The 22,851-nt window shown below is 45.7% G+C and overlaps 1 protein-coding gene and 1 pseudogene across 1 annotated transcript in view; both read left to right on the forward strand.

The window, feature by feature from the left end:
- LOC148021147 (inositol hexakisphosphate and diphosphoinositol-pentakisphosphate kinase VIP2-like) overlaps positions 1 to 22,851 on the forward strand; it is a 261,593-nt gene that overhangs the window by 174,480 nt on the left and 64,262 nt on the right. The window lies entirely within an intron of this gene.
- On the forward strand, positions 5,694 to 7,157 carry LOC148021148 (uncharacterized; annotated as a pseudogene).

Below are 22,851 nucleotides of genomic sequence, written 5' to 3' on the forward strand. Positions count from 1 at the left end.
GCGATGCTAGTCCAGCCCGGGCAAAGGTGGCTTGGGATGTTTTTATTCAGCCCAGATCCAGTGGGGATTTGGGGATTATTGACCCAAATAGTCGAAGTAGAGCCTTAGTGGTTAAGGTCAAACTCTTTTTGTTATAATAAAAGAAGGCATTTTGAGAATTGGAGGCAAGCATCTACAACTCACTTTGTAGGTGCCCATAGGGATATCACATCTAATATTTGGTGAGAAGATAATGGTACTCCAGCCTGGGCAAAGGTTGCTTGGGATGTTATCATTTAGCCCAGATCCAGTGGGGATTTGGGAATTATTAACCCAGATAGTCAAAGTAAAGCCTTATTGGTTAAGGTCAATCTCAGAGGTTCTTCCAGATGGGAGATAACAGTTATTACTCCCACACTTGGAGAGCCATGACAGTCTAGCATTCATTAGACTTTTTAGGAGATTAGGACCATAGATCTTGGGAGGAGTTTCGAGGCCAAATTCACAGCTTCCATTATCAGTGCTTGGAGATTTGTATCATCTGGCTTGCACTAGTTAGTGCCAACGATAGAGCCGCTTCTCTTAGACCATTATTTGAGATCCGATTCTGGCTACACTCTTGGACACAAGGTCATCTATCTGTGAGAATGAGATATACAACCAGAAGCAGTAAAGCACAACTGCTAAATGCTGAATAAGATGAACAAGAAAAGAAGGAACACATGAACTCGATGAATGGAGAAAGGGGCCATGGAATCCATATAGAGAGGCATGAGAATGTGAGTACAGACCACACGGGTCATATATGGCTGATGACCAGAGTGCTTCATATCTCTCGGATGTAGGTGTGCAAGGTGATGTGATGGTGAGAGGAGAGGCGGCTCATATATAGAGGCCAAGGAACAAGGCCCAAGATAATGAAGTGGGCAAGAAATAGGCCACTCAACTACCCACTTAGGTGCCTCACAAATACCCAAATGTGAGCCCATAAAACAGATGAAATGTACAAAACTAACTCTCTCAGATCACTGGTCATGAGTACAATGAAATATAGAGTGATGGGGGACAATAAGCCCCTAGGAACTATTACCACGTCCCATACCATAGCAATGATCTACTGAAAATCTGTGCCCTGACAGAACATATTGTTAGCGGTGTACATTCCAGGGGTGTTAGGCTCTTTATTAGGCTTATTATTAGACACCCTTTATGGGAAGTTGGGTGGTTTGTTTAGGGCTAGCTCATTTGTTTCAGGTCTGATCCTGGAGCCTATTTGTACTCCTCTCCTTCACTTTTTGTATCAGATCACATCCAAGAGAGAAGACTCGAGGTACTGTTGGTCATTGCACGTGCCATCGCTTGTGTGGTTTGTACTGTATATGCCATGTCTTGCATTATGGATATCCATTGATTGATCATTCATTGTTGTGTTCTCTCTTTCACTGTTGATTCATCTCAGCATTCAGCAGTTGTGATTCTTTTGCTTTCATTGCTCATTCTCACATGGTATTAGAGAAATGCTACTGATTGTGATGCTTTATACGGCTGTGTTTCACTGTTTTCATGTCTGGAAGTGCTGTATTTTGGTGCTTTTGGGCCTGCTTTATATTGGGCGACCTCTTCTTCAAATGGCTGATCTGATTTTACTGCTCCCTGAGCTGTTGAGACTCCACGTTTTTCACTGCTTCGGCTGTTCAAGTCCCTCTGGTGGGTAAATGTGGGCTCTTCCCCATGGGCAGGCCTCTGATAGGCAGTTTGGGTTTAACCTCATCTCAAGTCCCAGCTACACCGTCAGAAGGGTAAAAACCTGTAAGGTAGGGGATGATACACATTATGAGGAAAAGGCAGGTATACCCTGCTACTTGGGCAGAGAATAGCTGCACAGCAGTGTGACGCATGGTGCCTAAAACATGTGCTTTGCTGCTGCAAGCTATTGTGGAGGATGGGCAACCTCCCTTGCAAGAAGACCTTGTGTAGAGGTGGCTGACATGTTTTATCACCTCTTTATCCTAAGAACCTATGTTTTTGCCTGCCTGACCTATGTTTTGCACTTCAGCTGTCTTGATTTGCCCTGTAGATGCCGTTGCCTACCTATCTTGTAGCCAACAGATCTTGTGCTTTTGGATGGCCTGCTCTGGACTGTGGTTTACTTTGCATGTTTGCTGATTTGATTATTTTTGCAGTATTTTTACCTGTAGAGAGGGTCTCCTGTGTTGATTATTGTGATTGCTCACTCCACTCACTTCACTACTGCCCCCATCTATGTATTGTTCTATTGCTTTGTGTGAACTGTGTTATTGAACTGTTGAACCTTTTCCAATGGTTGTTTGGTTGAATAGAAGTACCCGAGGACTCTCTTACCCTCTCTATTCTCTATAATTTATCTTGCATATCACTGAACTTTTTTATGACTTGAGAATGGCTAATGGACTAATCTTGATCTTTAAGGCTTTCTTTTTGAGATTGGAGGATCTCTGGTCTTTGATTTACTGTTGTAGGCTCTTCGTCTTCTCCTCTGTCCCTATTTTGGGCCTCCCAAATTCTCTCTACCTCATTGGTGCTCCTAGAGATTTATTTGAAGGATGGTATCTAGCATGCTTCATCAAGTCCTCTTGATGGTCACCTTTCGGTGGCTCCATCTCTATGCTACACAGATGAGATGATTTCATGCTTCTTCTGTGGTGATCATCCTAATCGACCAGTGGTGATCAATGCAGAGATGATCGCCCGATTCTATTCAGTTGGTGCTGCATCGATCCTTGACCTCTTGGACTGGACTTGGATGTTGGTTCTGTGCTGAGGGAAGCCGACATCTCCTACGACATGGCTAGGCTGGACCAATGTCTAGTGGGTTTATCTATGATAGTTCTCACATTCCCCAATCTCATCTATTGTGACACCTATTCTCCCATGGTGCACATCTTTGCACAAATTGGGGATGTCCCTATCCTATGGTAGTGGTGTGGTGCTCCTATATCTTGATGCTAGAGAGGGATGACTGTGAGAGGGTGGAGGTAGGTCATGTTGATGCCTGCCATGCATCGACATGATGCAGTTGACCTTGACAGAATCTTTCTGCATGTATCAACATAGCTTTGTGGCTTAAATCTTGGAGTTGATTTAACTTTGAGGTCCATGAGAGTTTTTTGGACTTTTCTCTAGCCCAGCTTTCTCTGGAGACTTCTTGGACCTTGGCAGACTGGCCCTCAACATGTCTCAACAACTGCCCCACCAGGGATTTTTTCCTCCAAACTTTTTTTTTGGAGACTTCTAGAGGCACAGTTGACCCAACTGCAAGCTCGTGACCCAAAGATTTTTTGGCGATAGTCTAGAGAAAACGTGCTCCACCACTCCATCTCTAGATATTAATATTACATGAAGATATTTTGCCTCCCCTCTCTTCAGCTATAAAAAGAGAGGGGAAACAACTAGTGTATCAGGCAAAAGAAGTGTGCTCTTGCAAATCCATATACTTTTGTCTCTCACCACTCAAGCTTTACTCTATTTCTCTTCGCATTGTGGGCCACACATTGGCAAAGATATATGGAGCATTGATGGAGGCAGAGCTCAATGTATATGCAAAGAGAGGGAGATTGAGAGTAGTAGGATGAGATCGTTTTGGATGGGGGTTCTCTACACTCCAGCACATCTTCACCTTGAGGAGCATGATTGAGCAGGTGAAAATGAGAGAAGAGACTTTATTGTTGCTTTGTGAATTTTTGAAGTGTGTTTGATACGACTCCACAAGGTAGACTATTACAAAGGCTCCAGACAGTAGGGATCCCATTGGACATGATTTGGGGTATCTATGCACTCTACAAGAGGGTGATGGGCTGAGTGAGATGCCTTAGGAGAACTTTCAGGCATGGTCTCTAGCACCATTGGAGTGAAGTAGAGATGTCCTCTCCCCCCGAGACTCTTTGGTCTCTGCATCGACGAGATAGAAGATCACATCACATGAGGAGGGGGTGATGGGGTGGAGATAGTAGGTATATTGAGTCTCTATTATGCTCTATGATGAAAATCTGGTTTTGGTTGTTGAATCACAGGAGGATCTACAACATCTTGATGCCCTTCATGACTTTTGTACACATCGGGCATGATTGTCACATTTGATGGCGTCCGATTAGTACAGTTCGATGCGAGTACAGAACTAATTGGACTGATAAATCTTGGACCTACGTCCGATTAAAAAAAAATACATATAATTTTAAGTCTATGCTTAATGTTTGGACTTAAAAGTTAAAACATAAACTTAGAGATTCAAATCAAAAGTACAAAAGAGAGTTGAGACAAGACTTAAGAGTTTACTATGTAGTATGAATAATGAAACCAACTACTTTATTATGAGCCAGATGTGTAATCTCATACAAAAAGTGCACAAAAATGGATTGAGATAAAAGCCATCATCCATGGCTCAATCCGAATCACTCTCAGCATCAAAGGTGAAAGCATCCTCGTCACCGCTTGAGGAGCCATCACCCTCCTCAACAAAATCACCCTCACTAATGACATTGCCCTCATCATCATACTCAGGCTCTATAAGCTCTAGGTGGGAAGTAGTGATAGGTATGTCCTCCTGGGCCGAACTAGGAGTACTTCTTGAGCAAGAGCAAGAGACATGATGTGGGAATTCCAACAATCACAATGTGTGACTGGCCTTCCCTTATTCAAATGTCACTGAAAGAATAAAGAATGAAATGACAATGATAGGTACCCACTACTTGCAGTGTATGAATGTGCGAGTACTTTCAATGTAATGAACACGTGGGGGTTAGGCACAAGCTCCTTTACCCCTAACACCAACAGTACCAGAGGAGATTGTTAGAGCCGAGTTTGTTGCACCTCCCATGATGATGGAGGCCCTTTTTTAGACTACGAGCTTTAAATATAGAGTAGGTGATATACACCCATATAGACTATCTAGGAGAGCCTTTGAGTCCTCTAGGTAATTAGCTCAAGCAGGACATGAGACTTCATGGTATGTACAATTCGAGCAGTGTCTTATAGCATATGGGATTGACATGACCGTCTCCTTCCTTTCAATATGACCCTGACTTCCCCTTCATATACCTCTTCCACACACAGAGAAACTTGGTCATGTGGCACGACCTTTACGAGTTGTAATATAACATACATGGATTTCACCCAAGCTGCCCCTTCCCTCGAAGATGTACTACAGAGACTACTTTATGAGGACTACAAAGGATGGCTTCATTCAAAGACCTGGATACCTAGATGTATACATGCCACATGACAGGTAAGTAGCCATTGGCAAGCTCAAGATATCCTCTCACAAGATTGAGATTGAGACTCGAAGGGCAGCCCACATCCCCAGAGGTGGGAAGATTTGCAAATCATGCTAGGAGGAGAATGGAGAGTGAGGAGCACTACATTTGCAAGTGTAGAGCCTATAACACAACTCGAGCTAGATACACCCCGCTATTTGGAGGATATGCCTCCCTCAAACTAGTCATGGAGTCTCCACATCAGCGCCACTTGGACTTGTTCGTAGTTGAGATTCAAAGGCTCTGCATATCACTACTGTAGGCTAGCATTACACAGAGGAGAGTGTCAGTCTCACAGCTTATTGATTTCTTTCAGTGGATGCAAAGGCTGTTCAAAGGCTTTGCTTAAAGGAGGAATTTTGGATGGATATGAGGAGCATTATCATTGTCGTCACTCCCATCTATAAGGTGCTTCACATGACGGACATGGAGGGGGCCCCTATTGGTCTCTATCATCTTATGGCGGATGCGATAGAGGAGATACAGTCATCGATCATCTTGGATGGGAAGGCCTCTTCTTCATGGTATTGTTTTTTTTTTTTAAGATTCATACTTCTGTTTAGTTTTAGAATCTATATTTCATATTGGCTCACACTCTCCTTTACCACTGAGCGGTCATTTAGGGGCCTTCTTTTCAAATTTCACCTCTAAATCTCTATCATCTTATACCTACTGTAGTGATATCTTAGATACCACCCCTAAAAGAGATGACATTCTCTTTTTGACAAAGAAAATATGGGAGTAGATGAAGCGACCCATACATGGGTTTGCGACACTCTTGCATCCCGCCTTCAAAAAACCCTCTCTCTTCATGAATGCCAATGTCCTGCTGATCGTAATGCCTTTCTTCCAAAGGCTTTGATGGAAGAGCACCAAGGTGCCTTCCTCTGGGAGCTCATTAATTATAGTGATCAAAGGGGCACCGCTTTCGCATCTACCGTCTGTTGGAAGTGGGAATTGTTGGTAAAGCCCCTTTTTTTGTGGGAGTCATTTGGCTACCAATTGCCTCACCTTCAAAGAGTAGCCTTACGTATTCTTGCACAGGTTTGAAAATCTATTTTCTTTTTTCATTTAATTCTAGTTACAACTTACAACTTACAAGTTTAAAGTTTAAACTTGCTTTTTCTTCACATGGTTTAGGATTGTTCGTCGAGTGTATGTGAGAGGAATTGGTTTGCCTATTCCCTCATGCACACCAAAATTCGTAACAAGCTTAGCACACGACAATTGGAGCGACTAATTTATTGTCGCTCCAATTTACGCATGCTACGCAATATGCATGAGATGTCTATGGCAAGACATGTATCGTATATCTAATTTTTATACTTTTTAGTTCATAACTTTATTCATAGATTATGAAATATATTTAAAAAAGTTTCATTTGTTTAATCTAAGATCTTCATTCTTTAAATGTATAAATAAATGTGGATTCACTAAAGCTCTCCGCTAGTACACTTAAAAGTGTGACTCACAAGAGACTTGGAGGAGGAGCAAATCTTTACGGAGCTTTACTTGGAGCTCGAGGAGATGGACCGGCGTGTCTCTTGCACTCGTGCATGGTGTGCCTGTGTTATTATTCACCCTCACTCCGGTAGCAATGGGACTTCCACTTCGGCATCCACATCGGCTGCCCGTGATGCTTGTGGGGCCCTTAGATGCTACACGAGGCGTGGAAGTGGCTCGAGAAGTACTTCTTGTTCGGCCCAGGAAGACATACCTATCATTGCCTCCCACCTAGAGCTTAGAGAGCCCAAGTATGATGACGAGGGCAATGTCATTAGTGAGGGTAATTTTGTTGAGGAGGGTGATAGCTCCTCAAGCCATGACGAGGATGCTTCCACCTTCGATGCCGATAGTGATATGAGCACCGAGAGTAATCATGTATCTTGATTCGGATTGAGCCATGGATGATGGCTTTTATCTCAATCCATTTTTGTACACTTTTGGTATGAGATTGCACATCTGGCTCATAATAAAGTTGGTGGTTTCATTATTCATGTTACATAGTACACTCTCGAGTCTTGTTTCAACTCTCTTTTGCACTTTTTACTTTCTAAGTTTATGTTTTAACTTTTAAGTCCAAACATTAAGCATAGACTTAAAATTATATGTATTTTTTCTTTTATCAGACGTAGGTCCAAGATTTATTAGTCCGATTAGTACCATACTAGCATCGGACTGTACTAATTGGACGTCATCGGACGTGACAACCATGACTAAGGCTCATAGGTAGGAGATGACAAGGCATGACAAACATGATTGCTAACAATCCCAATGTGAGCACTATTTTGTCTTGAACACTGCTTTAGCTTCTTTTTACAATATATCACTCATCTTTTAGCGCATCACACTTTTGATGTTGAGGGACAATTAGCATTGTAGATGGTTTTGTCTCACAAGCCGATTTTGGCCTCAAAAGACGTTAATCTGTAAGTCCATGTCATAGCAAGGCTATAGGAACATAGTTGCCTCTAGAGTTGCATGTTGCGCAAGACAAGTTGGTGTATGTGTAGGGTCAGAATCCTTGCATTGAGCTGCTTGCAGCATCACACATGTCTGCACAAGATGCCTCATGTAGGATAATATTGAGACAAGCATGTGCGATAAACATCTCTCTTTCTTTTTTTGGTAATGGGTTGTTTATATTAATTACGAAAAAGTTACAAGATAATAGGATTAGAAGGTCCAGGGTGGCTCTAGGCCATCATATATAAACTCGTTTGAGTTCAACAAACAGAAAAGGACAAGTGTGCAAAAGGCACCATGGGACTAAATGACACACAAGATCAAGAGTGTTGATGAGGAGATTTGATCGCGTGGGTCTGGGCCTTTGCTGCCAATGTCTCCAGCACATCATCTTTAAGGAAGTTTCCTACCATTGCAAAAGGATTGGGCCGCCAAGCATTAGCCCGTGAGGAGGAAGGTCCATGTGTAGGGCGGGAGGTAGAACTTGGGTACTTGCGTTCCCACAAAGTAATCACTTAACCATTAGCATCAAAGGTCAACAGGGCTGGTGCGAGCAGATTGTCGTCGTTGCGGCTTTTTGGGAGGCTATGAATCCTTGTGAGCAATGGAAATTGAAGCAATCTGCACACCTCAACGATGCAAATAAATGCGGAGAGGGTCCAATGATAAAGAAGGGTCAGTAGGCACAAGCACCACCTCATAGAAGCCCTAGGAACTAGTAAAAATCTCCACACCATGAGTTTGAAGAAGAGATACCAACCATTGATGGATCTTGGTGAGAATAGGAATCTGGTTTGTAAAGAAGAGAATAATACCTTGCTCATGAAAGGAAGAAAAGAAGTGAAGAACCTTCTGAGTATTCACGTGTGTGTCCAAAATCTCTTCCTCCATGCAGGCCAGTACATTTTACAGTTTTTTAACATTAAATTTTAAAATTAGGGCAACATATGATTCAACCCCAAGGTGTGAATCCTATGCCAATCATACTTTCATACCCGTCTGTGTATGACATATGATTTCTGTATGAAAAAACTATGGACGGGACTAACCAAGAACGATAGCACCTTGTACCGATTGGAGCCCCGAACAAGCCATCCAATTAAATTTATCTCACTGCCAATGGAGCAGCCTGAATGTGGCCAATACTTTTGGCTCTAATGAATTAGCCTCCTTTCAGAGATTAGGAGAGGCCAAACTGTAAAACAAAGTATCTCTTCCCAAGAGGCAATCAAATGAGTTAGAATAAATAACTGGGATAATTTAAGAGGCCTTGTAGAATTCAGCAAATGCCACCAAGATGCTCAGATAACTATGTGACCATGGGAGATATCAGTCTCCTTGATAAAGAATTTTGCAACATCAGTCCAAGGATGAGTCCGCATGCAAAGGGATTGCAAAAGCTCTATTCTCAAAGCTTTCATGTGAGGATTAACATCCAATAAAGCAGCTCTGCCCAACTATTTCGAGGTAGTAATATATTGCTAAGATATCCACACGTGACCCAAATGATTGCCCTTCTTTTTCCATGACATAAAATGGATAAGCTGGACCAATTCCAAGAGAGACTTCTTGGTCCAAGGAAGCAGGGGTAGGAAATAAGATACCATACTAATCATGATAGATTGTGCCACTTTGAGCCACACATGAAGAGGCCAGCCTTGAGATTTCCAATACATATACCTATCTTGAATTCTAGAGGACATCTAGTCAAGTAGTGCTTTGGGAGGAACATCCACATCAATGGGGTATCCCAAGTGCCACATAATATCTCCTTTGGAAACAATAGCCCCTTATCAGCCCAATTCTTGCAAATCTATCTCCATACAAGAGATCAATATTGATTTTCGAGCATTAATATGAAGGCTTGAGGCCAAACCAAACAAACTCCAAATTACCATTGCCTAATTGACATTAGTTTGATTAGCCTTGAGAAACATAAGGAATCATCTTCGGTTGGCTACGAATGGGAAGATTGTTGGTCTCTCTCTTCCCAATGGTTCTCAAAAGATAAAGCAATCTCTTGTGTGACTCCCCCATTAAGTGTAACATGTGCCATTGCATCTTGACTGATGTCAATAAGAGAACTCATGCGGAGACCAAATCCCATGGTAGACATCAATTGCCTCATAAAGGACTAATTGACATGATCAAAAGCCTTTCAATATCTAACTAGATCACGATTACTTGTTGGCCAGAAGCTTTGTCATAATCAATCCCCATTTGAACATTCAGAATATTATGCATGATGTTCCGTCCCTTAATGAACCCATTCTGACGGGGATGAATCAACTGTGGAAACACTTTCTGCAATTTGTTGGCAATGACTTTGGAAAAGATTTTATATAATGAACCTCTCTCTCTTTTTTTTTCGTGAAGATAATTGAAACCTCTCTCTCTCTCTCTCTCTCTCTCTCTCTCTCTCTCTCTCTCTCTCTCTCTTTTTCGTAAAAGGTAATTGTATTAATTACGGAAAAAATACAAGATTACTGGATTACAAGATACATGATGACACAAAGCCATCATGTGAAGAGGTTTTCTCTTTCTCTCTCTCTCTCTTTTTTATCTGATTACAAGATACACGAGGGCCCTAGGCCAACGTGTGGGGAAGCCCCGTAGTGATGCACTGAAAAGATTACACCAATCATGGCAACGACCCAGAGGCAATTGCCATATGCCACGGATGCAAATCCTCCCGAGGGAGCAAGTCGGAGTGTCGGATGATATCTAGCTGCCAATGCAAGAGGCCTTTAAGCCTGGCAATATGTCGGGGTACATTAGAGGCCGAATCAAAGAGAAAAGCATTGCGCGTGGTCCAAATGTGCCAGCATCCCCAATGTCTGAAAAAGTGAAATAAGAGCTTCTCATGCAACTGTGGCAGTGCGGGATACTTCGGGCGCACAAAAACCCAGTCGAAAGGAGTTAGCGAGGACCCCACCACCGCGCGCCAAATGTGCGACAAGAGCGACCAGATATTCTTGGCGAGCGGGCAAGAGAGAAAACGATGTCGGGCCGATTCCGCCAGTGTGATACAGAAGAAACAATTGCCATTCGAGATGCGACGCTTGGCAAGGGCCAAGGCCAGAGGAAGACCACCAATCATCACCCGCCAAAGAAAAACCTTGCATTTGAAAGGTGTCTTATTGAGCCAGCCCTCCATCAGCGTTTTCTGCCACCATGACAGCGATTTCCGCAGTCCCCAAACAGTATTAGCTTTCTCTCCCAGCCATTGGTGATCTTGAACAAGAAGATGATACACCTGATTAGTAGAGGCCTTTTCCAGACTGAGGCGGCCTGCAAGGTCCCAGTCCTGCCAAGGGCGATCCACAGTCAAGGCAGGAAAGGGTTGCCGACCCTGAAGTTCCAACGAAAGCAGCTCTCATAAATCACGGTATCCACGCGGGATCTTGTAGAGTCGCCGAGCAGTCCGAAATGATACGAGGACATTGCGAGTGGCAAGGGTAGCATCCGCAACCGACGTCATACCTAAACGGGCCATGCGATTGAATCTTGGTCTGAGTTGATGTTTATCTTCCCAGGAAAGGAGTCTCGATACTGCCAACAATTCCTGCTGAAAGGAGTTAGTCTGCAAGCGGTCCCCTACTGGGTGCCAACGGGCCTTTTGGAGCACCACTTTCCAAGAGCCGACCAAGTGCAGTAACAAAGAGGAAGAGGGACTGGAAATACGAGAGTCAGCATTAAGGACATGCCACCAGGAGACCCGAAGCCGTGTGTTGCCATGGCGGAGCCCGCCGTCCTCAAGAAAATAACGGGCTATGATGGTCCATGCCGTGTGTTACCATGGCGGAGCCCGCCGTCCTCAAGAAAATAACGGGCTATGATGGTCCATGGGTGATGGTCCACACACATGGCACGAAAAAGGGACCAACGGAGAGCTAACATATGAGTGTGTGCATCCAAAATAGCTCCTCCACCCATGCGCTTAGGGGTACATGCGTGTGACCACGAAATCCAGGAAATGCCGGCGTGCAGTGAATCCTTCTTCCACAGCATGAAACGGATGGGATGAGTGAGGGCCTTCAAAGTAGTAGGCGTCCATGGCAACAAAGGCAGGAAATACGTTAGCATTGGAAGCATGATTGTCTGGGCCACTTTGAGGCGGACATGGAATGGCCACGCTTGCGACTTCCAATACATAAACTTCGCCGCCAGTTTTTGTGAAATCCACTCCAGCAAGTCTTTTGGCCGTACATCCACCCCCAATGGGTATCCAAGATGCCTGACAATGGATCCACGGGAAACCACCTGGCCTTGCCAGCCTAAGGACTGTAAATCAGGCTCCGTGCAACTGAGAATGGCTGACTTGAGGGCATTGATGCGAAGCCCAGAGGCCTGACCAAAGAGTGTCCAAACATCTAATGCCCTGCGAATGTTGTCCTTGTCCGCCTGCAAAATCATAAAGGTGTCATCAGCCAAAGATTGGCTAACGAAGTGCTAACCCAACGGAAGAGACAGGCCGGCCAGCTGAGCAGAGGCTGCCATGGAGGATAACATTGAAAGGACCGGGTGAGTCGCCAGGGCAAAGAAGAGAGGGCTCAAAGGACAACCCTGTCTGACCGAGCGTGCAAGGACAAATGGCTCTGTAACTCCACCATTAAGCATAACTCTGGACGAAGCCTCAGCACTAATGGTGTAGATCAATCGGGACATTCGGGTACCAAAGCCCATAGCCGACATGAGGTCTGCAATGAAAGACCAGTCCACATAATCAAACGCCTTTTCCAAGTCCAATTGGATCAATACCACTTCCTGGCCGGAGTGTCGCGCATAGTCAATAGCCATTTGCACATTTAAGATATTATGCAGAATGTTGCGGCCCTTAATGAAACCATATTGGAGAGGATGCACAATAGCTGGAAGGTGCTTGTGAAGCCGATTTGCCAGCACTTTGGAGTAGATTTTATACATGGAGCCCATCAAAGAGATTGGTCTCCAGTGTTGCAACTTTGACGGCGAAGGGACCTTTGGAATGAGTTTGATAAGAGCGTGTTTCCATGAGGAGGGCATGACTCCCGTTTCCCACACCTGCTGAAACATGGCCACCAATGGCTTCACCAATTGCGTGGCCGAGGTCTGAAAGAATTCATTAGTGAGACCATCCCAGCCAGGACTTTTATCATTCGACAGGTGCAACAAAACGTCCATAACCTCTTCCTCGCAAATATCCGTCTCCAAAGCGGCTTGCATATCAGCTGGAACCTGCTGGCGGACCAGATGATAGAAGACCGAGCGGGCATGCGTAACCTGGCTAGAAGGCGAGGAAGAGGCACCAAGAAGGTCCATAAAATAGTTTCTGCACATAGTGACTATGGTCTGCGGATCCGTGACCATGCGACCTTCCGAATCCTGGAGTCTGATCATATTTTCGCGAGCCGGAGACGCATGCAAGGCGCGGAAGAACTTATGAGACTGGCAGGCGCTATCTTGCATTGTGTCCGTCAAGTTGTGCAGCTTGGCCTGTTGATAAGATTTCAACTGAAACACTTGACTAAGATGGGCCAACCGCCTCTCCAGAGACAGCAGAAAATCATCATCAGGGGAATCCAGGAGCAAGGAACGGACCAAAGCCAGTAAGTCTTCTGCTGCATGTCGACGTCGGCGGCAAAGCGAGGCATGATGAATCCCATACTGGCGAGCAACCCGCTGCACATTAGAGAGCAGCCGTGCAAATGAAGGCAAGCCCTCAGAGGCGAAGTCCAATAAGAACCTCTCAATCAGCTGCTGCATATAGCCGTGGAAAATTGAATGCTTCAAATAAGAGGAGTTGAAACGTAAAGGGAGCCTATCTAGGAATTGCACAAAAGGTGCAATAGAGTGTGCCCGCATCTCAAGCTGGAGGGGGAAGTGGTCCGACAACGCATATTGCCGCAAGACCTTCATTTCCAGCATCTCGGGGAGAAAATCATCGCCCTGCATGATATACATTCTGTCCAGTCGCAACCAGGTAGTTGCATATTGTGCAGAATGAAAAGTAAATCCTGAAAAAGAAGGGTGAAGCCACGACCAAAGATCTTGCTTGAGCACGTGCAAAGCAAAGGAACTCCACACCCGGCTTTCCGGCGTATCCATTACCGAATGCCCTAAAGTGGATTGAGAAGAGTCAACACACATATTGAAGTCTCCCATCAAGAATCCCCTTCGGCCGAGTGACATGGAGCCCTACAAAGTGGACCAAAGATCTCGTCGGGATGCGGGATCATTCGGAGCATAGAGGCCCAACAGCCATAAAATCTCTCCTTCAAATAAGACTTCGATCACCAAAAAGCGCCCGTGCACATCATTTTTAACAAGGACAGGCTGATATCTCTCATGGACAATCATCAGCACGCCTGAATAGTGCGTAGCATGAGTCCCTGCATAAAATAGACGGAATCCATGATAATCCATCACTTTTCCTGCTTCACCGTGACTTTTGTGCTCAACTGCACACAATACATCCCACTGGTTCTCGTGCAAGACGGTCCACATGGCATGTTGCTTATGGCGAGAGCAAATGCCTCGCACATTCCATGTGGCTATCTTCATGTATCCTCAAAGAAGGAAGTCAGGAACGAGGCCCTGCTGCCTCGATTTCACATTTTCTGCGAGAGCATCCAGGACACCCTCATCCAGAAAATCAGCCAATACTGCGAAAGAATTCTGGCGACCTGCTTTGGAGGTATCTCTCTCTCTCTCTCTCTCTCTCTTTCTCTCTCTCTCTCTCTCTCTCTCTCTCTCTCTCTCTCTCTCTCTCTCCTCTTTTGTAGCCAACATTTGTTCCCCTATCACAGCCGACATTTGTTCCCCTTTTGTAGCCATTATCTGGAGTACCAGAGCTACATACGCACATACACATACACGACACTTATCACACTCACAGCACCGTATTTTCAGTTTCCAGTTTTTAGCTTTTCATTCAGCACTTTTATTTTGGATAGCTGGACCTCATCAGTTGTATCACAGTTTGTCTCATAGGCCAGTTTTGGTCTTTAGAAGACGTTAATATAACTTTCTTTCTTTCTTTCTTTTTCTCTGTGTGTGTGTATGTGTGTGTGTGTACTTGGCATATGTACACATAAGCATGCTCGAACACTCTTCAGACGATTGGTACGCAAAAAGAAGCGGGAATACCTGAGCAGACTAGAAACAGAAATGTATTCCATGTTCTTGGGACAGGACAGCAAGAGAGCATGGAAAAAGATGCATGAGAACCAGCCACCCTTACAGATTACTAGACCGGATGATTGGCATGGATATGCTTGCACACTCTATGATGTTCCTAGCCAAGAGCCTATGCCACTCCCCTCAACCTCAAGACCAGCAAATTGCAGATTTTTCACAGAAAAAAAAGTGAGAAATGCCATATGGAAACTAAAAAATGAAAAAGCCCAAGATCATGATGGTTTAGTAGCTGAACACTTCGCGCATGCTTGTGATATCTTGGCACCAACGCTGGCTCACATCTTTAATAGGGCAGTTTGTGAGGGATTTCCAACCTATTGGTCAGACCATATTATTGTGCCGCTCTTTAAGAGTGGAGACCCCGCACTACCTAGTAACTATCGAACTATCATGATTGGACACATGCTGGCCAAAATATATGGCTCTATCGTGGAACAAGCATTGAGTGAATGGGCCGAGATGCATGGCCTGAGATCGAAAGGCCAGGCTGGCTTCAGGAGGGGATATACAACTCTAGACCATATCTTTACATTGAGGGCAATCATCAAAGAAGGCAAGGCATTCAAGAAAAAGATCTACTGGTGTTTTGTGGACTTTCGCAAGGCCTTTGACACAGTGCCACGTGCTAGACTCAAGAGAAGAATGCAAAACATTGATGTGCCTGTAGAGATACAGTGGAGTATCTATGCCTTGTATGAGACAGTGACGGGCAGAGTACGAACACCTGAGGGCATCTCAGATACAGTCAATAGCACCATTAGGGTGAAACAAGGCTGTCCACTTTCACTGACACTATTTGGGTTGTACATAGATGAAATTTCAGAATATGTGGACAGAACTAGTGGAGCCGGAGCCAGCCTAGCTGGAGTGCTGATACCATTATTGCTTTATGCCGACGATATTGTACTTATATCTGACTCACCTGAGGGACTAAATAGACACTTGGATGCATTATTAGCTTTTTGCAGAGATAGAGATCTTAAGGTGAACCTTGGGAAAACTAAAGTTATGGTATTTAACACTTCAGTTGCTTGGGTGACAAGAGCTGAGCACCAGTTTACTTTTGATGGAGAGCCAGTGGAGATGGTTAGGCAGTATGTCTATTTGGGGGTCACATTGAAGGGACCATAGTTCTCTTGGAGAGAGACATCAGAGGCTCGTTTGGCAAAAGCATATGCAGCCTTAGGTGCATTGGAGAGGCAATGTGCTCACATACAATTTCATGAGCCATGCACCAAATTGTGGCTTTTTGACACCCTGGTTACACCCACACTCCTATATGGGGCAGCTATTTGGGGTCCGAGTCTCTTTCACACGAGGAGACAGCCTTTGGGAGACCAGGATGGACCAGAGAAGGAATACTATGACGGGTGGGAGCATATGGAAAGACCACTGTTCATGATGATCTCACGTATGATACAAGCGTAGAGCTCGACCCCACATGAGATTATCAGAGCTGAGTTGGGAGCATCACCCATGGTGGCTGAGGCCTTGGTCCAAGCAATGCCTTTCATACATAGACTATGGGAGCTCCCCCAAGATAGATACCCACGGCTAGCCTTGGCCTCTTCTAGACAACTAGCAGCAAATGGTGACAGACATTGTTGGTATGCTCAGATGAGTACATGGATGAGTCTACATGGGCTGCAGATTAATAGACTACCCCCCTTTGACTATAGCCTGGATTGCCCTACACTTGACCTAAGCCGATCAGAGCTAAACCATGTGATCAGAGCAGACATACTGAAGTTAGATACGAAGAAGACCTGGATCCGACCCCCCTCCCCCCATAGCACGAGGATGGCACACTACCAGACCCACTTCCTTCAGGTATCTGAGGATGGTTTCATCACCCAACCCAATTACATGGACACACAACTGCCTCATGGACTACGCACAGTTATTGGTCAGATCCGTACCTCATCCCACCACCTAAGGATTGAGACAAGCAGATGGGAGGGTATACAGATAGAGAAACGCATATGCCCACTATGCGACAGAGAGCCAGAGACAGAGGAACACTACATCTGCCAATGCACTGTATATTATGATATACGAGGTAGATACCACTGTCTGTTTCGAGAGGATTTTGGACCCCTAAGACGGATCATGCAGTTTGAGGATCAGAGATGCTTGGGATTCTTCCTCTTGAAGCTCCAGAGGCGCAGAGCAACAATTCTACGGAGTACGAGGCCCCCACAGCTCGGCTCACATAGACAGAGAGCAGTCACTGACTTTTTCACTGATACATGACAGAGTATGGCAGATACCACTATTACTGCCACACAGCCTATAGGAGTACATCATCATTGGACCTCATCTTCTGTAGGTGTCCCTTTGGATAGAGCAGTGGCACTTACCCGGTCTAGGCGCCCATGTCCACCCGGACGAAGGCCTAGACATCCACACCACAGACAAATTAAAGCCATCATGGAGCACCACAGGAGACAGATGCCAAGACGCCTCAGCCATGCAGAGATACACCTCCTTAGAGGACAAACATCTCATTGATGGAGAGTTTTCCTTTTTCTACTTTCACTTTTAGATCATTGACATGTTTCCCTTTTATAGGACACTATTTCATTTTTTCAGTCTTATAGGCATGTTTTTCATCTTTTCTCGTTCCAGATGAGAAACACACCATCATTGTATGTATTGCTTTGGTCTCATAGGCCACATTGGCCTTTTAGAGATGTTAATATACTCTCTCTCTCTCTCTCTCTCTCTCTCTCTTTTTTCGTAAAGGGTAATTATATTAATTACGAAAAAAAGTACAAGTTTACTTGATTACAAGATACATGATGGCACTAAGCCTTCATGTGAAACGGTTCTAGTTCTAAGAGTTACAAGGTCATGGCAAAGATATAGAGGAAATTGCCATATGCCAGGGACGCAAGTCCTCCCGGGAAAGTAAGTCAGAATGCTGAAGAAGATCTATCTGCCAATACAAGAGGCCCTTAAGCCTAGCAATATGCCGCTGAACATTACAGGCGGAATCAAAAAGAAAAGCATTCCGAGTGGTCCAGTTATGCCAACAGCCCCAATATCGAAGAAAGTGAAACACGAGCTTCATATGTGGCTGTGCCGGTGTTGGGTATTTGGACTGCACAAAGACCCAATCAAAGGGCCTTAGCGAGAAACCAACCACTGCTCTCCAAACGGCTGACAAGAACGACCATATTTTCTTAGCGATAGGGTAAGAAAGAAATCGGTGACGAGCAGATTCGACACTGGTGGTGCAAAAGAAACAATTGCCATTGGATATTCGTCGCTTGGAAAGAGCCGAAGCAAGCGGAAGACCCCCGATCATCACCCTCCAAAGAAAGACCTTATATTTGAAGGGTGTCTTGTTCAGCCATCCTTCCATCACAGTTGCCCTCCACCATGACTGGGATTTACGCAATCCCCATAGCGCATTAGCTTTAGTGACCAGCCAGTGATGATCTTTAATCAGAAGATGATAGACCTGGTTAGCGGAAGCTTTGTCTAAACTCAGGTGGCCTTCAAAGTCCCAATCCTGCCAAGGATGATCCGAAGCAAGGGCAGGAAAGGGTTGTCTGCTCTGGAGCACCATCAAAAGCTGTTCCCATAAATGCATGTATCCACGAGGGATCCTAAAGATCCTCCTGGCTGTACGAAATGATATCAACACATTGCGACTGGCAAGGGTGGCATCCGCGACTGAAGTTAAGCCCAAACGTGCCATACGGTTGAATTGTGGTCGAAGCTCTTGTTTACCTTCCCATGAAAGTAACCGCGAGACTGCCAGCAATTCTAGTTGAAAAGAATTAGCAACTAAGCGATCCTCCATTGGATGCCACTAAGCCTTCCGGAGGACCAATTTCCAGGAACATACCAAATGGGTAAGCAGTGATGAAGAGGAACAAGAGAATCGGGAATCGGCATTAAGGACATGCCACCACGAACTCTGGATTCGGGTATTACCATGCTGAAGCCCTTGCTCCTCAAGGAAATAATGGGCTATAACGACCCACGGATGATGATCTGAGCACATAGCACGAAAAAGAGACCAACGGAGGGCCAGTATGTGAGTTTGGGCATCCAAAATAGCTCCTCCACCCATGCGTTTGGGGATGCACGCATGCGACCAAGAAATCCAGGAAATGCCTGCATACAAGGAATCTTTCTTCCATAACATGAAACGAATAAATTGAGTCAGAGCATTCAGAGTAGTAGTAGTCCAGGGCAGCAAGGGCAAGAAATATGTGAGCATCGGCAACATAATTGTCTGGGCTACTTTGAGGCGAACATGGAATGGCCAAGCTTGAGACTTCCAATACAGGAACTTAGCTGCCAGTTTCTGAGAAGTCCACTGTAGAAGCTGCTTTGGTGGAACATCAACGCTCAAGGGGTAGCCAAGATGCCTGACAATGGAACCACGAGGCACAACGATACCTTGCCAATTCAATGACTGCAAATCCGACTCTGTGCAGCTGAGAATTGCTGATTTCAACGCATTGATGCGAAGGCCGGAAGCCTAACCAAAGAGAGCCCAAACATCCAATGCTTTGCGAAGGTTATCATTATCCGCCGGCAGAATCATAAAACTGTCATCAGCCAAGGATTGACTAATGAAATGTTGTCCAGAAGGAAGCGACAATCCAGCCAACTGAGAGGAAGTTGCCATATGAGATAACATCGAAAGAACCGGATGATTCGCAAGGGCAAAGAAGAGCGGGCTCAATGGGCACCCCTGCCTGACAGACCGGGCAAGGGCAAATGGCGCGGTAACTCCTCCATTCAACATGACTCGCGAAGACGCCGCTGCACTGATGATGTAGATCAGTCGAGACATCCGATCACCAAAGCCCATAGCATACATAAGCTCTGCAACAAAAGACCAGTCCAGATAGTCGAAAGCCTTTTCCAGGTCCAATTGAATCAGTACGACCTCTTGATGAGAATGCCGTGCATAATCAATCGCCAGTTGCGCATTTAACACATTGTGCAGAATGTTTCGGCCCTTAATGAAACCATATTGAAGAGGATGCACAATGGCAGGGAGATGCTTGTGGAGCCGATTCGCCATTGCTTTGGAAAAGATTTTGTACATAGAACCCATTAAAGAAATTGGGCGCCAATGTTTCAACATAGACGGCGAAGGAACCTTCGGAAGCAATTTAATAAGTCCTTCTTTCCATGAGGAAGGCATAATCCCCGTTTCCCACACCTGTTGAAACAAAGCCGTCAATGGTTTCGCCAATTGGGTAGCAAAAACCTCAAAGAACTCATTGGTGAGACCATCCCAGCCAGGACTTTTATCCTTGGGTAAGTGTAACAAAACATCCATAACCTCCGCCTCACAAATATCTGACTCCATAGTGGCTTGCATGTCTTGCGGAACCTGATTACGAACTAGGTCATAAAAGACTAAACGGGCCTGAGTAGTTTGGGCTAAAGGTGGAGCAGTGGAACCAAGAAGATCGATGAAATAATCCCTACACATATGCACAATAATTCCATGCGTACTTATATGCACAGGAAAGAAATGTTGCCGTCGGAGCACTCTCCTCCTGCGATGGCTTCCTCTGCCCCCCGTCCTCAGTCCACTCGGAGAGTGTATTCGGATCGTCCTATTACCTTTTTTTGCGGGGCATGTTGCACAATCTCCATGCCAGCAATCACCCTATTACCTTTTTTTGCGCGTACTTCAACCCAGTCTGTGCCATGGGAGTCTAAAACCGAAACCTGTTGTTTACCTTTATCCAGAGCTTTAGGTGGGTGAATAGCATCCTGCGATGGGACATCACATACCATATCTTCCATGGGTAACGCAACATGCCCCGCATCTGAAGTGTGTTGCTGTTCTGGGCATTCGGCCATGAAATGCCCTAATTTGCCACAGGAAAAGCAGTGTCCTGCAAAATTGCCCCATTTCAAACGAAAGTGTAAGGGATGCATGCCAGAGCAATTGAGATGTAACCACGCAGGCCTTTTCCTGATAGTGTCCCATAACATACACAAGCGATTACGATTCACTGCCCTTAAACTTGGAGGGACCAAAACCGTGCCCACAGCAGCCATGGCATCCTTCAACAGAGGCCAATAAACAGCCGGGCAATTTTCCACTTCAACCCATACAGGGCACTCCCATTGTAGCAGGCGCTGAAAATCTGCCATTGGGCGCCATGGTACAACATGGACTAAACGACGATCAAGAAACAGAGGCAGTTTAGACAGAAGAGCAACACAGTGCGTCTCAGATTTTAACAACACCTCAAAAAAACCTCGGGGCCCCACAAAAATCTCTTCAACACATTCTCCTTGTAGCAGGCTGTGCAGCCACTGGCGAATACGGGAAAGCTGGGGGATTCTACCAGTGAAGAAGACTATCACCGCGTGATCATAGAATACTGAAAAGGAGCGCAAGACAGATTTGGGGTCAACAGTGGCTTCCAAAACATCTTCCGGTGCAGAGTCAGAAAAGGCTTCCTGATTATGTTGAACATAATCGCCAAGTAGAGTGTTGGCAAACTCTAGCAAATGCTCCCAGTCAACATCCTGAGAGTCTGCAGAGTCCGAAGCAACCTGAGCATAGGAACGATCCTGATGATCCATCGACTCCTTCGAAGTGTGCTTGGTGCGTTTGCCTGCAGGCTGAAAGTCAGGAGCAGTGGGCATCTCTTCATTGCATGGAACCATATCATCGGGTTCCTCTGTATCAGAGTCCGGACCAAGCGCTGCAACCGTTTGGTCTATAAAATCCAGGTCCAAGCCAGCCATGGTGTATCACTGCGTATACCGGTCAGAGGCCGAACGAAGATCTCACGGGAGGCAGGAATGCACAGGCCGTTCTTCCTCTTCGCAGGCAGAGACGGGCTCGTTCCCTTTGCTGGCTCACGCTGTCGCGCGCTCTGTGTGGCAACCTGGGTGTGACTGGCTGCTGGCCCTTGGTGGCAAAACGGGCAGATCAGGGCAGGCAACAGGCAGGGGGCAACGGAACGTCCAGGCAGAGGGCGAGCTCTCTCTCTCTCTCTCTCTCTCTCTCTCTCTCTCTCTCTCTCTCTCTCTCTCTCTCTCTCTCTCTCTCTCTCTCTCTCTCTGCGGTGCGCACTGTAGGGCGACTAGCTGTTCGCAGACAGGCAGGGGCAGGAGTCGAGCCGCAGGGTCAAACAGACCCCACGCGGGTCCGAAGGGCGAACGCAGGCAGCGCGTGAGGCAGAGGAGCACGTCGGCGGGTCAGGAGAGGCGCGTCAGATCCTCTCGCGCTCTCTCTGAGACGGGCACGGACGACGGCGACGGCGACTGACGCGCACAGGCACAGGCGGGCGAGCAGGCGACCGACAAGCACAGGCGGACAAGCACGGGCGACGGCGACTGTCGCGTCGCAGACAGGCGACTGAGGCGGCGGACTGGCGATGGCGTGACAAGCGATGGCTGCGTCAGGCGCGATGGCGGATCAAGCGACGGCGGCTACAGACGTGACGACGGCGTGTCAGGGTTACGGTCCTGCTCCCGCCATCGCTTCATATCATTTCATCTCTCTCTCTCTCTCTCTCTCTCTCTCTCTCTCTCTCTCTCTCTCTCTCTCTCGTAAAGGGTAATTATAATAATTACTAGAAGAGTACAAGAGTCACAAATGGACTAAACGGAAGGTACAGGAATTGAAGAAACTACCGTATGCCATGTGACCAAATCATCCCTAGGGAGACCATTCTTTTCGCATAATGCACAATATTAAGTAGCCAGTGGAGAAGACCTCTTAGATGAGCAATATGACCTTGTACACAAGAATGGGAATAACAAATGAAGGTATTTTGACTAGTCTAGTTGTGCCGATAAACCTAAAAGCCCAAGAAGTGAAACACAATCTTCATTTGTGGTCGGAAAGGATTTGAAAATTTAGACTTGCCAAACACCCAATTATGGGGATGCGGAATAATTTCCATGATACATCACAAAATCTTAGACAAAAGGG

This window comes from Lygodium microphyllum, chromosome 18 (genome assembly GCF_053477565.2).
Source record: "Lygodium microphyllum isolate KBCC chromosome 18, Lygodium_microphyllum_v1.1.10, whole genome shotgun sequence".
NCBI classification, from domain to species: domain Eukaryota; kingdom Viridiplantae; phylum Streptophyta; class Polypodiopsida; order Schizaeales; family Lygodiaceae; genus Lygodium; species Lygodium microphyllum.